The 17,487-nt window shown below is 28.9% G+C and overlaps 1 protein-coding gene across 3 annotated transcripts in view; it reads right to left on the bottom strand.

Annotated features, from left to right (window-relative positions):
• Nucleotides 1-17,487, bottom strand: part of LOC127066410 (protein fem-1 homolog CG6966) — a 39,025-nt gene that overhangs the window by 20,196 nt on the left and 1,342 nt on the right. The window lies entirely within an intron of this gene.

Genomic DNA, 17,487 nt, shown 5'->3' with positions numbered 1-17,487 from the left:
CAAAAAGAAAAGAAAGAGAGAGAGAGAAAGAGAGAGAGAAGATCAAAGAAAACATATCGATAAATTGGTCTTTATCTTTACATACACCGAGGATACGTCACATTAAATTGTGTAAATAAATATCATTTTGTCGTTCAAACGATTACGCTACCAAGCTATTATAAAGTATGAGAAAATTCTTGACGATCGTTATATCAGCAATTTTCCCAAAGGTCTTTCTGTCAAAAGAAGTCAACGGGCAGGGACGTACGCGTGAATCGTGATTAATGTCAACGATTAAATCTACTTTAGTCACAGAAAGATAGGGTCTAGATTAATTTAACACTTCAAAGAGTTTCGAAGTAGTCTTTAAAAGCGATGTATTATTCTGAGAGAAATTAAATTGTTGTTGTTGATGTTCGGTACCGTTGATGATAATAATGATGACGATGATAATGATGATAATGATGATAATGATGATGTTATGTACCAAGTAATAAACTCTTATTGACGAGTCCAAAAAGTGGATAAGGAATAGAAATAATGATTTTTTCGATTGCACCAACGTGCTAATCGTTTAAACAATAATTAAAGCATTCGAATTTTTCTATATTGGCTCAACGCGTTAGAGCTGTCCGTATTTTTAAGGTCACTGACCTAATGCTTGTATTATTTTGTTTTACGAAATTATATCGGGTGAACTACGAAACAGCGATTAGGTTGAATTATACCTGTTGTTGGCGCACCGATTAAAAATTATTTTATCCGATATAACGTGATTCTAAGAGAGCTTGGAAATGATTGTGATATATTTTTTGTCAACTCTTTTTTTCTTCGAGGTTTTTAAACTCTTTCTTCAACTTTCCCTTTTTTTATAATAATAATGATTATAAATAAATCATACCGGATGTTAAGAGCAATTCGACAAGTAATATAACAATTACCTTTTTCTTCTCTATTTAATTTGAAGCGTATAAATGTAACGTAACGTGCTATGGCAGAGACTCTTTTCTTATTCGTTTATTCTCTTTCTTGTATTTACATAGAAACTACGATTTTCTATTTCTAGATACTGCTCTCTCTCCGTTTCTTATGTTAATGTATCGAGTGGTACCGAATTTTGTAACAATATATGTATATATATATATAGGATGTACTGTTTGTCATTGTATTAAAAAAAAAAAAGAAAAAAAAAGAAAAAGAGAAAAAGAGAAAGAAGCAGAGAGAAAGAATGTTAAACAAAAAAAAAGAAAAAAATAAGTAAAATAAATTTGACCATGAAATTCTTTCAAATTGCAAAAAAAAAAAGAAATAAATTGTACCATACGGTGTACCCTTTCACATTAAACAAATTTGTAAACAAATTCTTTTTTATGAGTTCAGTCCCTCGTAAAATATTTCAATTTTTCGAGATAAACAAGACACCCTATACATATATAAATACATACGTACATATATATATATATATATATATATATATATATATATATATTACTTTTTATGATCGACTTGTTTTTCAACGCACGTCCGTTCTCTGAACGATGCGCGCCCCTGATGAAATGCGTACAAACGATCCAAGCGATTTCGTAGTATAACAGGAAGCGATTTAAAAAAAAAAGAAAGAAAAGAAAAGAAAAGAAAATAGTCGCTTCGAAATCAAAATCCGTCGATTCGCGTTGTAATTCAACTTGATCTTAAGAATTCGAAAGGTTCTTCGACGAATTTCCAACTTTTCACGGTTGATCAATTTTTCACAGTTATTAACGATTAGATCGTTCGATCAATCGATCGATCGATAAATAGATAGCAATCAAGTTAATTGCGGAACACTTCCGGCTCGTGATCGCGTCGTTGGATTTTTACGGGATTACCGATTACTTCATCGATCATTTCCTTTCCTTCCTTTCAAAATTCCTTATGTTTTTCCCCGATCTACACCTTTAAACTTTGATAAAACTTATTTCGATATAAAATAAAGAAATTCTATTCTATAAAATTTATTTATTTTAACACGATTTAATTTCAATAATTGTTCGTTATTAAATTTCCAAAATATTTACGTACACTGTTATTTATATTTATTATAAGTAAAGTTTACTTCAGATTACGAATACATATGCATGGTTATAGATTAGTATCATAAATTATTATTACTAATAATCACGTAGACACAGGATAGAGAAAACGAAGACTACCTTTAATTTAAAGATTTCAATTAAATGAAAATACTTTTTTAAGAGAAGTTACGATTACGATCTCATCATGACAATAAAGAATTTGATATATTATTAGATACCTTCACCCGAGTAATACAAGCATCAGGTCAACGACCTTAACTCGTGCTACCTCATGAAAATAAATTAACATTGGTAATAAAGGAACTGGTGTCACGAACTAAAGAGGATATCGACCTTCGAAATAGAGAGACCGATAATGAATTTTATTATTCAGAAATTACAATAGATTTAACAATATCGAAAATTGTTAGATTATTTTCTAACAAGGCTATACCAGCAATCGTCCATTGCACGAAGATCTACGTTTGCCATAGGTCGTTAAGAAGCAATAGTAACAGGTTAAACTGGTTTTCTCTTAAGTTCTTTCACGTTACCTTTCGATAAGACTTTGCTGGTTTTAAGATCTGACAAAACTTGAATATATTAGGTCATTTCTTTAATTAATAATCGTCATGCTTGACTGATAAAAATATAACTTACTTAAAAAAAAAAAAAAAATAAAGAAAAAGAAGAGAGAGAGAGAAAGTAAAGGGCATATTAACCTTCTATAACAGAAAAAAGAAAAAAAAATTATATAAGGCCAAAGAGTTATGATATTACGTGTAACCCTCGTATAAAACGATACTTAAACAACCTAATTTCCTATATTAATCAAGACGATCTTGAAATTTATAAAAAATTAAGACAGGTTTTTTTTGGTAAATAATTTTTATCTCAGATCGGAACACTCAGAAATTTTTAGCTTTTTTTCATCGTCTACCTTGACTGCTTAAACGAGATAAAAAATATTTTGAATGAGGTAAATGATCTTGTTAGCAAACAACTATGACTCTGAAGCGATCGTTCAATCAACGGCGAGAGAAGATCAATCATCATTAGTATGAATTTTTTTTAAATCTCGTATGTAACTTTAAATTACTTACATCGTAGTAATATTAATAATAACAAGAGTAAGTGCAGTTCATATTGTCAGGACATTAGTTAGATTTCATATGTCATTGTCAACTTCTAATAAATCAAATCAAGATATTATATAATAAGAATGAATTATTTCAATAATATATATATATTTTTTAAATTTCTATTTTAGTTTCTAATAAATTCAATCAAAAAATAAAAATGGTTATTAATAATAAGAAATTGAATAAAAGATAAAATAATTTATTTCTTTTACAGACATATGTCAGCTGTAATATGTCAGTTTCTAATAAATCACATAGAAATATAAAATAAAAAATTGATTTTAATTGTGCATTTTCTCTGTAATTTAAATTATTAATAAATCAAATCAGAATATAATAATAATAAATTATATTATTCTTGTGTAGCTAATTTATTTAAGATATTGATTATTTATGGAAATTCAATTGATTAATCATTGTGATTATTTATCTATATCACTTCTTCTTTCCAATTGATAAAATCTTTTTAACAATATTTACAGTCTAATAAACATTAGAAATTATATATAAGAGTTACGTGTTTGTATCATTACTTCGATATAGGCGACTCGAAGAAAAGCATTCTCTTATTTTCTTCAGATATCGATTTCCTTTAACGAAGCTAAACTTGAAACGATACACTTGATATATGATATATATATATCTATATAATCGAGACGTAGTTGATATGTCGATTTCTATTTTATTTCATTTTTTTTAAATACTTGAAGAGAAAGGACATTCTTAATGAAACCTGAAGAAAGTTATAAACTTCGAGTTATCTCTTTTATGCTTGAACAGATTTCAAAGTAATACACTCATTGATATTTCGAAATACCAAGTAACTATGTCTTGATATGTGAAGTCATTACATCAATTAAGAATAAAAAGTAAATAAAAAACATAAAAAATTTCCAGGGAATCATAAAGCCAATCAACAAGTTATTTACATTAGATAGTCGTTTTTGTAATGATGTCGCAGGGAGTTGATTGTTTCGAAAGCAATTGCGGGATTGACATGAAAAAAATGATGAATACAGAGAAAAAAAATTATTTTGAAAATTTTCGTTTAGAACTTTATCACATGAAATACTTGATAATTTTAATAAGCCTATTAATTATTGTATCTTTTTCTTCTTCTTGACAAATTAATTAAATTCATAATTAAATTAAATTGTACACACATACACACACACACACAATGTTTTTACTTTATTTTAATATATTAATTTTAATGTGTAACGAATTTATTTAATGAAAGAGTGTAAGAAATATCGAATTCTTTGTATCTCTCCACACCAGGCTACCAATCATTGTAGAAACACTTGTAATTGCTTTTGCAGAGAGATTGTTTTCTTTTTTATTATTTTAACTGCATAATAACATCCACTACTAATCTTTGTGTTCTTATGTATATAGTTTTACAAAGAATTCCCCGTAGTTAGATTACTTTATTTCTATTACCGGTAGGAAATTCTGTTATTTCTCAAGCTGTACTTTATACTCTGTTCTCTGTTCTTGAAGGCAAAGAAAGAAGCAAAAGAATAACAACAAAAAAAAAGAAGAAAGAAGAAAGAAAAAAAAGGAGAGAAGGTTAAAGGGATCATCAAAGACCGAAAACGAAGAACTTCGTTGTCTTATTTCTTCTTTTTCTCGTATTCGAGAGTTTTCTCATCGCAGCTTTGCTACGTGGCCGGTTATGCCCCTGACTCACACAGAGTGTGTATTCCACCGTGTAATATTAGAACGTGCTACGAGAGTTGACTGCACGTTTCTCGGGTCACTCCTCTTGTATATATGAACAAGTGAAAAGCAAGAAAGCCATAACTAACAGTGACCACTTTTCTTTATTTTCATTACGAGAAACTCTAAGCCCAATCTGGGAATAACTGATTCGCGTTGTTCGACGAATTTTCAATTAAATTTTTACCTCATAACTTTTTTGTAAAGTAAAACGTTCTGATATAGATATATTTCTTTTCTTAACGAATTAACAGATTCTTATTAAAATTAATAGATTCGCGAAATTATAAAATTAAGTAATTAGACTCGCAGAGTGATGATAGAAGGAATACGCGGAGTAATGGTGTAAAGAATGTACAATGTAATGGTGCAAGGGATACACAGAATAATGGTGTAAAATATTAACAGATTAATGGTACAAAAGATATGTAGGATTATGGATTAATAGATCCGAAGAATCATGGATTAACGGAAACGCGGAATAACGGTATAAGGGATGTTCAGAGTAATGGTATAACGGATGTATTGATTAATGGTATAAGGGATGTGCAGAATTATGGATTAATGGATACGCAAAATTATGGATTAATGGATTTGCAAGGTAATGGTATAAGGAATGCACGATGTAATGGTGTAAGGGATAGAGAGATATAGAGAGTAACGCGACGTTTCTGGTTCTTACGTCAAGAATGAATGATTTATCGAATGATTTATATATTTCGATCGTATTAAAAAATGAAAATAGAATGTCGTATTATATTAACATCGATTCGTTATGTTCATAATTCTAAAGAGAAGACGATTAAATATATACAAATGTACTTATATGCGAGTACATGCGTATATACATCTAAAATGAAATCAGTGAAAACGTTAAGCGTTTTTGTTGATACCGATAAACGACCTATTTTATCTTTGAGAGTAGATAGTAAGAAGATAAGCCGTCGATTAAGAGGGAGGAACAGGAAATATCGAAAAATGAAAACGGTTTATTTACAGAGTGCAAAACTTTGTTATATGTAATTGTAAAAGTAACGAAATTTAAAAGGAATAAATCAAAGATGAGGAGGAAGAGAAAAATAAAAAGATATCTTACTATAAGTAACATATATGAACCGAGAATGTTTGTTAAAGAATACTGACAACGATCGCTCAACCATATCGACTTTAAAAATTTATCGTCAGTATAAATTACATAAGAATGACGGATAGTTAACAAGATATGTCGACTATAAATCTAATCGCGACCTTGGTATGATAGGTTCTAGTACAAGGTGGGCCAAAAGTTTCTAACTGGTTTTATAAATCAATTACATTTTAACGAGAATCCTTATGTTGATTTTTTTTTCAGATCTTAAGTAAAACTATAATTGTAAAACTAAAATTGAAGAGTATAATTGAATAAAATGTAATTGATTTTTAAAATCATGTTTAAACTTTTGTAGGTCTTTATAGACGTATTTAGAGACGTCATCAAAAGTTCTTTTTCTCTATTTCCGAAAGTCTTTATCATCATCATCATCATCATCTTATTATTATTATCGTCATCATTATCTTATTATTATTATTATTTTTAATATTTGTATAAAGTCAACATCCTGTTCTTCTTTTTTTATCTCATTTAAATTGTTTTATCGATAAAAAATCTGCAGCTTATACGAGATAAGATACGATCATTTATTTATAATCGTTAAACATTTTTACAATTTCATACGTTTTAACGACTTTGTCTTATAAACGATCGATACATTCATTAATTCTTTTTTTTTGTCAACCTTCTCATACACATCAATGATGCATTAATTATTTATAACTTGCGACAACCTTTTTTCATAAATGGACATTTTACATGACCTCTAAAATTTGATCGATTCAATTCATAAATATATAAGAGTATAGGAATAATATATTCTTTTATTCGTATTTCGAAAATTTAATTTTATTTGAAATACTTTTTAGTCGTAATTAATCATAATCTTAATCAAAACTTGCAAAAATTATGCAATCTCTGATTTTAACATTGGCAACAACAAGAGATGATTATTACTTCGTCAATGAGATTAATTATACAATTGTCATATCTAATGTAAGCAAACAGTGTTGAAAACAGAAAGATATAAACAAGAGTGTTAGACGTATAAACGAGTAAGACGTATAAACGGAGAGTAAGAATACATATATATATATCTGCTAAGAATGAAAGTCGAAGAGTTCGAGCAATGTCAAGGTGTCGGGCAAAACCTTCCGTACAGTCAGTCGATTATCGTTCGAAACGAAAGAAGGGGAAGGTTCGGTGGTCGAGGAAAGGTCGGTTAACTGGTTGGTTGGTTGGATGGTTGATTCGTTGGTTGGTTGGCTGCTTGGTTGCTTGACTGTACTCACTTATTTACGTCATTGGAAAGAGAGAGATGGAACATAGCGGAGCTTATCGATTTTCAAGTCGCTGAGGAAAACGTCTACGTGCTTGGCTATGCATATATACATTTACATTTGTGCGTGTGTGCGTGTACACACTGATAATCTCCTTTTATAAAACGCACTTTTATAAAACATTGTTTGCAAATAAAGTTTTCGTACAACACAGTCTAAGAATTGCCACGGTATTCATAGAATTCGATAGAATATAATACATGAAATCAGAATGTCATTGTATGACAGTAAAAATGAGAATGAGTGAACTTCACATTTTTTGAACGGGCGAGATTTTTCTCTTCGTTCTTTTTATAGTATTATTATCATTATATTATTTTATTTCGATTATTATTTTGAATGGAAATATGCCAAAGAAAAAAAAAAACAGGGTAGAAGAATTTGTAGAGTAAATTAGAATTTTTGCGGTAGAATTTATAAAATTATATATACATACATGTGTGTGTGTGTGTGTGTACACACGCACACGCACACACGTGTTGCATAAGCGTTCGACTTTAGAGAAAAAAAACGTGTTGAGTTATTCGGAGCGTGTTACAAGCGTAACGAGTCCACCTTGGGAAATCAGCGCAAATTTCGAGTCAACTTTCGAGCAGAGTTTGCTCTCCTTTCGAGAACTGATATTACCATGAGTTCCTGTGAACTTTTCGAGAAGAGAGACATAGAGACGTGTCGGTATATACGTACATATATGCATACATACGCTCTGTAATTATCTCGTAGCTTTCATCGCCATGTTATTTCGCCCAGAAATTCACATCCTTTTTTTTCCCTTTTTTTACTCTCAACTCAAACGATAAAAAATGTTAACCGAGAATTCAGATTTTTAAACAGCACGGAAAATTTATCTCTCGTGCGATTAAAACTATCATCCTGATTTTTCATCGAGATTGTATTTTGCTTACAAAAAAGAAAAAGAAAATGTCATCAATAAATCCAGACTGAAATATTTCGAATTTTGTTAAAACTAATCGTAGCTTTTGATTTCTTTAATAGAACGAGAATTTAAGAAATAGGATCATTTCGTCGATCGTAGATCGTAATTCGTTAAATAGAAAACATATACTTCGAAAGACAAATTAGCTTAATTTTTACCATCCCAATTGGCATAAATATAATATAATATTCTTAAAGGAAGAGATGATGAAGTTTTAATATTTCTCGTGATAAAGAAAAAAAAAAATTAATTATTCGCTTCTCTATTAAAAAGAAATTATATTTTCCGCTGCTTTCTCTTCTTATTTAGTTCATGATTAATTTATAAAGAAGGAAAATTGAAGATTTAAATATTCTCATGATACAAAAAAATAAAGAAGATAAATTCATCATTAGTTTCTCGTTTTTTATTAAAAGGAAAATATAATTTTTATTTTTTCAGATAAGATAAATTAATCATTTCTATTTATTCGGTCGATATTTTTATTAATTAATAATAAATATTGACGTAAAATAAATTATCAATATGTGTGAACATTTTGTTCGATATAAATAATTAAGTATTAGGATTAAATCACATATTACATATTGACATTTTATTATAAATACTGATCACTTATTTAAAGTATTGCTCAAATAAATATTCTAGTATCGTTTATTAACTTATTCGAAACTTTCTGCATTTATCCGTATCATTTTATTTCGAATGAAAATAAATTGAATTCAATGTTCGTCTCGATTAAAAATCACACTGATCTGAAGTTAAAGAGTGGGCGGAGTCTTGGGGCCAGTTTGTATCCCCGTCGTTTCTCTTTTTCGAGTTATTTCGGTAATTGGAACGTTTGGTTGATGTGCTTGCATATGTGCAATCTTAACCTAAATTTCACACCTGCCGATCGTTGAGTAGAACGAGATTAGCGAGAAAACGATTAGGTTGAAAATTTATAAAGAAATTCCATTAAGAATCCATTTCTGAATTGAACAGTTCAGGAGGCGATAATGAGAAAACGAGTAAAAAAAAAAAGAAAGAAAGAAAGAAAGAAAAAAGAAACCGACTCGAAAAGAAAAAAATGTGATCGATCGATAATAAATGCATCTAAAAACCTATGTATATTTATTCGTATATAAAAATATAACTTCGTTAAAAGTTGATAACCGGTATAGTGCAGAAATTTTTACATTCTTTTTTTTTTTACTCGTTCTTTTCATTTCTTCTTTTTATCTTTTTACGTGGTCATGCAAACGTTTCAATTTACTATAAACAGAAAAAATAATAATAATAATATTATAATAATTATTATTATTAGTATATAATGTAAAAGATCGATTGCATGATGCTAACCGCAGATAATCTATAATAGATTCAACCGATCAATCGAGTAGCGCCAAGTGATAGTTTTCCCCCTATACACCCCCACCCGAAGAGAAGCAGGAAGAAGGAGCGCTGACGTGGATACTCTTGATAGATATCAATTGAAGAAAGACATGTAAATAAAAGTCTACGGAAATGGCGACGGGGATTGGGAGTAAACAGTTCTGCAATATCCCATTTGATATACGAGGTAAATCGTTCTTCGTGTACATACATACATAACTTGTCCGACATTGTAGGCTAAACAGGTCCACAGTCGCGACGAGTACGAAACCATGGTGTCTCGTGGCCCCGTGCTGTTTTTTATATTCTTTTTTTTTCTTTTCTTTTCTTAACTCTAGAAAACGTGTTTTGACATCGTGATATTATCATTCAACGACCGACAAATTGCATATGTGGATATGCACATATGTGTGTCGAGTGGATGCGTGGGTAGTAATCAGAGTGATATACTAAATCAATATTATCAATGCCAGCTCGTTGATTATGATGCAGTATCGAATAGTATCCAAGTCGTAAAATATCGAAAATATCGATATACCATTTGCTTTTATAAAAGTATCGATCATTAAAATTGTAAGTTTTGTCTCGTAAATTTTTCTTCGTCGAGTCTCCAGAATTCATTCTTCTCGTTTATTCCTGTAGTACTCTACTAGTCTTGAGTACTTTTCAAAAATAGATTAAATATCATTATTATATACAATTGAGATTATTAATACCCTTTTGCGAGTTGAGCACTCCTTTGTTATATATAAATTATAGATCAATTGTAAGCAATATTAAGTATTTCTTTAGTCTATTGCAACTGAATAAATCGAAATGATTCATTCAGTCGTCACCGGATTTCCTGTTTAGATATATAGTACATACGTACAAATAGATATAAATAATAATTTTTTTCTTCTTCTTCTTCTTATCACATCATCGACGGCATCCGCCGTGAAAAGAGTCGTTCTTTTTCCTAAACGAGAACAAATCGGCCAGTGCACAAATTTCCACTCATTTCTAAATAATTGGACGTGTTGTGATTCGAACGATTCTCGCAAAAAAATATTTTTAAAATAAAAAGTAATATATATTTATATATAATTGTATATAAAAGCAATAAATTATTGTAACTATTATTGCAAAATACAGGAATTGTATATTGCGATAATATGGAATTGGTAATATAAAATAAAGTTAGAAATAAAGTTCGGAAATGGTCAATTGTCAAAATATCGATCCATATATATCTGCACATGTATCGTATAGATACATACATACGTAAACTAGTCGTTTTACATAATATCGAACATTTGTATTATATTACATAGAATCGATTGAATAAACTAGTCTCTTCGAATAACTTCAATGTCGTTCAGTCAAATAAAAATCTTAATGTAGAATTCTTAGACTAAGATAAATGATCACATTCATAAAACATACTTTGTCAATGTTTATCGCTTATCAAAAAAGATCATGATCAAATCATTCGTTTGAAATATACGAACGATAACCCACATATGTTTTTGCGTCATAACGATTTTATCAATATATGCGTGTCGATTGAATTCAATAGAAACAGTGATCGCGTATTAACGCATCTCGTTCGTACTACGCTCACTGATAATAATTATCTATAGCAATGCTCTTTCGTATTGTATAGAGAACGATCGTTACGTAGATACGATAGAAAATGAAATGAAACGTTAAAGGAAAGCACGTTAGACTTGGCCATTAAACGGTTGCAACATTCATCTTTTTTTCAATATATGTATTCCCTTTTTTCATTACCGTCGGCATATTATTGATCAAAGAATAATTTTAAACCAACGCCCCTACTAGAATCTATCATTAGATTTTTTTGATATTAATCACAGTCTTGCAAAAAAAAGAGGATAAAAAAGGAGAGAAAAAAGATCTATTTTATAGTCATTGTTATTTTTTTTTTCTTTTTTCTTCGTCTTATCGATTCTCAAAAAAAAAAAAAGAAAAAAAAATTACATCTCGTAAACATTACAACGATCGATTTTTTTTTTATTATCCTGATCCACAACAATTTGTTATAGAATAATGGCGTATTCACACGGCTCGTAGTACTCGAAATTCGTGTAATTCACGTACGTGATTTACGTCTGGTTAGCGTAAACTTTAACTTCGCGGACAATCGATTAAACTCGTCAAGCAGACGGTGAGCTAACAATAGTTTAAAATCGATTCACAGATTTCGCTTCAATCCCACTCAAATCTTTGTTACGTCACTTCGGTCACAGTTTAGTTTCGGTCATTCTTTATATCACACATATTTATTCATACTATCAATCTGATTATACATATCATATTCTGTGAACATCGAGAGCTTGAAGCTTAAGGATGATCGAAAAGATAGAAAATTTTCTTTGCCTATAGAAAAAAGATTGAAAATTGAAAATCGAATCACACGTTTCAATGGAGTTCCCATTCCGATTTTAACGTTATCATGTGTGATTTAAATATAGATCTATTTTGTCCTCGACGAAATAATGTTTTTTTCTTTTTTTCTTTTTTCCTTCCAAATGAATCGAAATAAAAAAAGAAATCTTTGCGACCTATCTTGAATGTTCTTATTTGTATTTTCTTTTAACCATTTAAAAGTGAACTATTGTATTTTGAATGAATAATTAATTGAATTAAAAACATAAAACATACACGTAATATATCTAAACGTTTTCAATGTTTCGATACATACATATTTATGTATGTACGTACATATTAGACACCCATTTGCCCGCTAGAAATTTGGCAAAAGCTTTGGAACTAGAAATAAACTGTCGAGTTCGTAAATACACCTCCCTTTACGAAATTCCACAACGAATTGTTCTTCGTGAATTAGAAAAGGGAATGATTCGTTCGTTATCCCATTCGTATTTAATTGTTTATTCTGTATGTTCGTCACGAATACGATACATTTTATTACGTTTGTAGCTTAAACGTTCCGAATTGATAAACGGTATAGACACAGATAAACGTAATTTTGAACAATGAAATCTCGACGTTTTAATTGGTTTCTATTTATTCGATCAATATATTAAAACAATTTCAATCAGTATTTTACTGATCACATTTAATACAAAAGCTGTCGGTATTTCAGTTAAAATATTTGTAAATATAATAATTTGTTAGTATATTATAAATAGTATTTATAATAAACTTGGACGTAACCCTGGCATTTGATTATTTATACTGACCACTTATATTACTTATTGATATTTTAATACTAATACTGACGAAATGAAATTGGTTTTAATTTTATTGCAAGATTTGCGTCTTACAAAATCGGTCGATATAAAATTCATAGAAAATTTTTAATTGCAAGTTTTCGATCAATTTCATATGTTTAACGAAAATAAAATTTTAAAATAATAAATTATCGTTTCTTCTCTTTTTCTTTCTCTTTTATATACTTTTAAAATGTGATATATTATACGTGTGAAAAGAATTATAATCTAAAAAAAAAATTTTGAAGATCGCGCATATCATTTCTATTTAAGAAAAGGAGGCCATAAGTATAAATAGTTTGTACACCAGTGTAAATAAGATAAATTGACATAACCTCGAGTTACCTTCTTACCAAGTTTAACCTCGACTATCATCAGATCGTGTCGATTAGCATTAATTTTACGCGAAGTATATAATGTTAAACATTATTCGATAACGTTATTATCAATTATCGTTCATAAATATGCTCAACACATGATTTAATCGGTCTTATATTCTATTTTTACTTGTATTTTTATAAATACTCACGATAAAATACTTGTAAGAAACTTACTTATAATTACTACGTCGCTGTTAAGAGAAAGAAAAAATTGTCTTGTTTTTATTTTTATTATTGTTGCTTTTAATTATTGGATATACTTCACAGAGCATACTAATCTTTTTGTATTTACTCAAATCTACGAAGTAATTTGTTCGGACTAAAAAAAATTAAAAAGTAAAAAAAAAAAACAAATTATTCTATCTACTGATATCGTTCTAAAATTTCTATGATGGATTGTGTATGCATCCTTGCTCATCCCCTCTACACACAACACATGCATACACACATGTACACAGGTTTATGTTTATCATGAGAAAAAAAACAGCTGATAACTTCTGCAAGTTTAACCTATTTTATTCAGTGATCATTATCATATATACTTGATGTGCTTGCACTGATTCACTTGTACAATGACCCTATTAAGTATCCAACGATTACGTCAACGCACCAACTTATACGTGAATTACCGATCTATACATATTGAGTGCAAATTTGAAGAGTAATATTGCCGATCTAAGGAAATAAAAACAACATTGAACGACAAAAAGAAACCCCAAAGAAATTTTTTCTTTTTTATCATCCCCATCGATCCATCATGATCGTAATATTAATACGGTAATTATACTATATAACATGCGCTTAATGAAACGTTCATATTCTTAAGTAAAAGTCATTTTGAACTCGCGTTAATGTTTAACCATCAACGTGTATATGTATATATATATATATATAGACACACATACTTGGAACAGTGTTCTCAACCAAAAGATCTCGAAGTCGTGTTAAATTCTCTCACGTGAAATTCACAATTAAATGCACGTGACATCGGCTATGAGGAAACATCGAAGACTTCGAATAACTTATTGTCTATCCTGACGACTTCATGGCTGAATTTACGACGAACAATTGCGTAACAAATGTTTCTTACAAATACATACAACATACATATATTGCTGAATCTTATTCTATTCGTATCTAGTATAAAAAGAATTTCTTTTAGAAATTTTTTCCACTCTTCCCCTCTTCCTCTCTCCACCCCTTGCAATGCTTATCACGTAATAGTTTGCAAAAGCGAAAGCTGTGAACGTGATATCAAAAATGAATTATACGAAAGAAGAAATTGGGAACCACTGTGCGTGATTGGTATTACCCAATCAGAGTGTGAACATTTCTCTTTCTCTCTCTTTCTCTATCTCTTTCTCTCTCTTTGTATAGTGCATAATAGACGTAAGGTAAGAAAGTATGTGAACGAGAGAACAAGAGAGAGAGAGAGAGAGAGAGAGATACATGCAAAAGTGCATAGACCAACGAAAAGCCAACCGAACTGAGAAACTCTACGGCTTCGTGCGAACGACTATAAAGACGTGTCTCACTACTCCTAAATATAACCACCGTTTGCCACGGCTATTTCCTACTCGAGATAAACTCGAGCCAAGAGAGCAGAAAATCCTATCCTTTCGCTAGCTATAGCACATAGATTAACACAATGAAATAATACTCGATTATCAAATGATACTTTTCGAATCTTGTTAATTTACCATCATACGATCGACACTAAAACTATCGACAATCCTAATTTTGATAAAAACAGAATAAGTTACTCTACATTGCTATCCTCCTATGATATTAATAATAAATTTCCATTTACTTGATCAATATTTTTATTAATTAATTCATGTGTTTCGTAAAATTCATAAGTATTTTGTAAAATAAATGATCAATATATATGAATATTTTCATCAGTGTAAATAATTAAGAGTAGGGATTGCGTCACTTATATTATACGTACTGATACTTTATTATTAATAAAAGTAATGTATTCGAAATATTGATTAAATGTTTCAAAATACCGAATCAATAAATAGCAGTCTTTTAAACTTTTACAAATTGCATTTCTGTATCGCTCTTTTATCTGTGATCTAATGGCGTATGAACTAATGGTATATGTACGCATAAAATACATGACAAAATCCTCAAGGCCAATCATTGAGGAAATTTATTTTAAATATAAAATATCATGGATCGATCGAGTGCTTCTGATATTAACATTTAAAAATAAAATTCTAAAACTGGATTCTAAATCGTTTTGGCTTCTGAACGAATTACATAATTGAAAAAGTGGTAGTATATAATTTTGGAAAAACGTACGATAAAATCAGAAGTAATAATATTTACATAAACTTTTCATTCATTTGCAATATTTGCCAAATCTAATGTTAAGATCTAGATCTTTGTTGGATCGAATGATCATTACACTATCGATGTATGATTATAAAAATTACAGAATCTAACAGGCATCCTTAACGAACGATCTCGTTACGTTACCTTTGTATTCGTATTTTCAAACGTAGAAGATTATAAGCAAAATATATATATACGTTAGCAGCATAGTGTCTCATTTACTGTTTCAATTTCAATTCGTATCGCTCATGTACAAATTTTTTTGTTTGAATGATCGCGACCAACGTTCTTTGTTCGTGTGTTGTTTTAATGTTTATCGATTCGACATGCGATTAGATATGCGATTACTTTATATGTATCATATCTACTACTTGTTAATTATCAAGAAAAAAAATTATCTTTTTATTAAACACCTATAAAGCTATAGTTTTCCGTGCTAGCAGAAAAAATAAAATTAAAATAAAATTTATTGCTTAATGAACAGCATTTGAACTTGATGAGAACTGGATTACTTGACTACTTTTACTATTTTTTTATTTTTTTAATTCTTATTAAAATTCATGTCCAAACTAAATATGTGAAATTAATCAATATGAAGATATGTAGATAAAGAAAAAAAGAAGAGAAAAGAAATGTACGTCCAATATCTCAAATCTTTCTATATAATATAAAATATTATATTATATAATTACATTAATATATGATTAACTTAGTAATAATTCAATATAATCACATAGAAAATAGTAATTATCTTAGCATAATTAAATTATATAATCACGTAATATATGATTATCTAATACAAATTTAATATACAATTATATAATATTCCTTAATACAATTGTATAATATATATACTTCTTTTTTCTAATACAATTATATAATTATACAGGGTATCCTTAATTTTTTTTCTCAGTCAAATAATTCATATATCATAAATAATTAGTTGCAAAATATTCACGGTATTTATTCTTACAAACAAATTACTTATTCGATTATAATCAAAAATATAATCATAAAACGATTAATGATTTATTAAGTTAATCATGACCTTTGATTAGATAATTCTTATTACTTCTCTTGTTAATTAATTATTTTATTGTTCATCCATTTTCATCAAACTTTTGCTTCCGTCCTCAAAATCATTTCATATATATATATATATATAAAACAGAAGAAATATATATATATATGAAGAAGAAAACAAAAGGAAGCTCTGTTACCATTACAAAGATTGATTAATAACACCATAGAAGCAACTACCAATAACAAATAATATTTAAAGTTGTAAACTTTCTCTTTGATACGATCGTTAATTTGTTCAATAATTAATTAAACGAAGTCGAGTGATAATTAATTGATAACGATACCTATGAAATACATATAGACGTATATTCTATTACAGCACATATTGGATTTTATCCCTCACCCCTTACTTCGTCAAACAGCTCCAAAAGCAATTAATTGTTTGAAACGTTGATTTTTTTATTCTAATCAGATATTATTGATCCGAATCGAAGTTTTATATTATAAGCCAAAATTTTTTCGGATTCTAAACGAAAAAATATTTTGAGCAGAAGTTACTTATTTTTTTCTCTTTTCCTTCTTTCCCTATAGAATTACTATCATTATAAAAAAAAAATATAGATTCCTATCGAAGAAAAACTGTCCTTGAAATGATGTTGGATTAATAAAAATAAAAAAAAAAAAGCGATAAATACAATAATGCAATTATTTCAACTTTGAAATATTATCTCAATATGCTATTTTCAAAAATGCTGTTTCCTAAATGAAAATTTGTAACTTTTATGTTTCGAATACCCGATATATATTATAATATAATATTATATTATATTAAATATAACTTGGAATTTTAAATATTAAAAATTT

The sequence above is a fragment of the Vespula vulgaris genome, chromosome 9, assembly GCF_905475345.1.
Source record: "Vespula vulgaris chromosome 9, iyVesVulg1.1, whole genome shotgun sequence".
Taxonomy (NCBI): Eukaryota; Metazoa; Arthropoda; class Insecta; order Hymenoptera; family Vespidae; genus Vespula; species Vespula vulgaris.
This window is presented reverse-complemented; position numbering and strand designations above follow the sequence as displayed.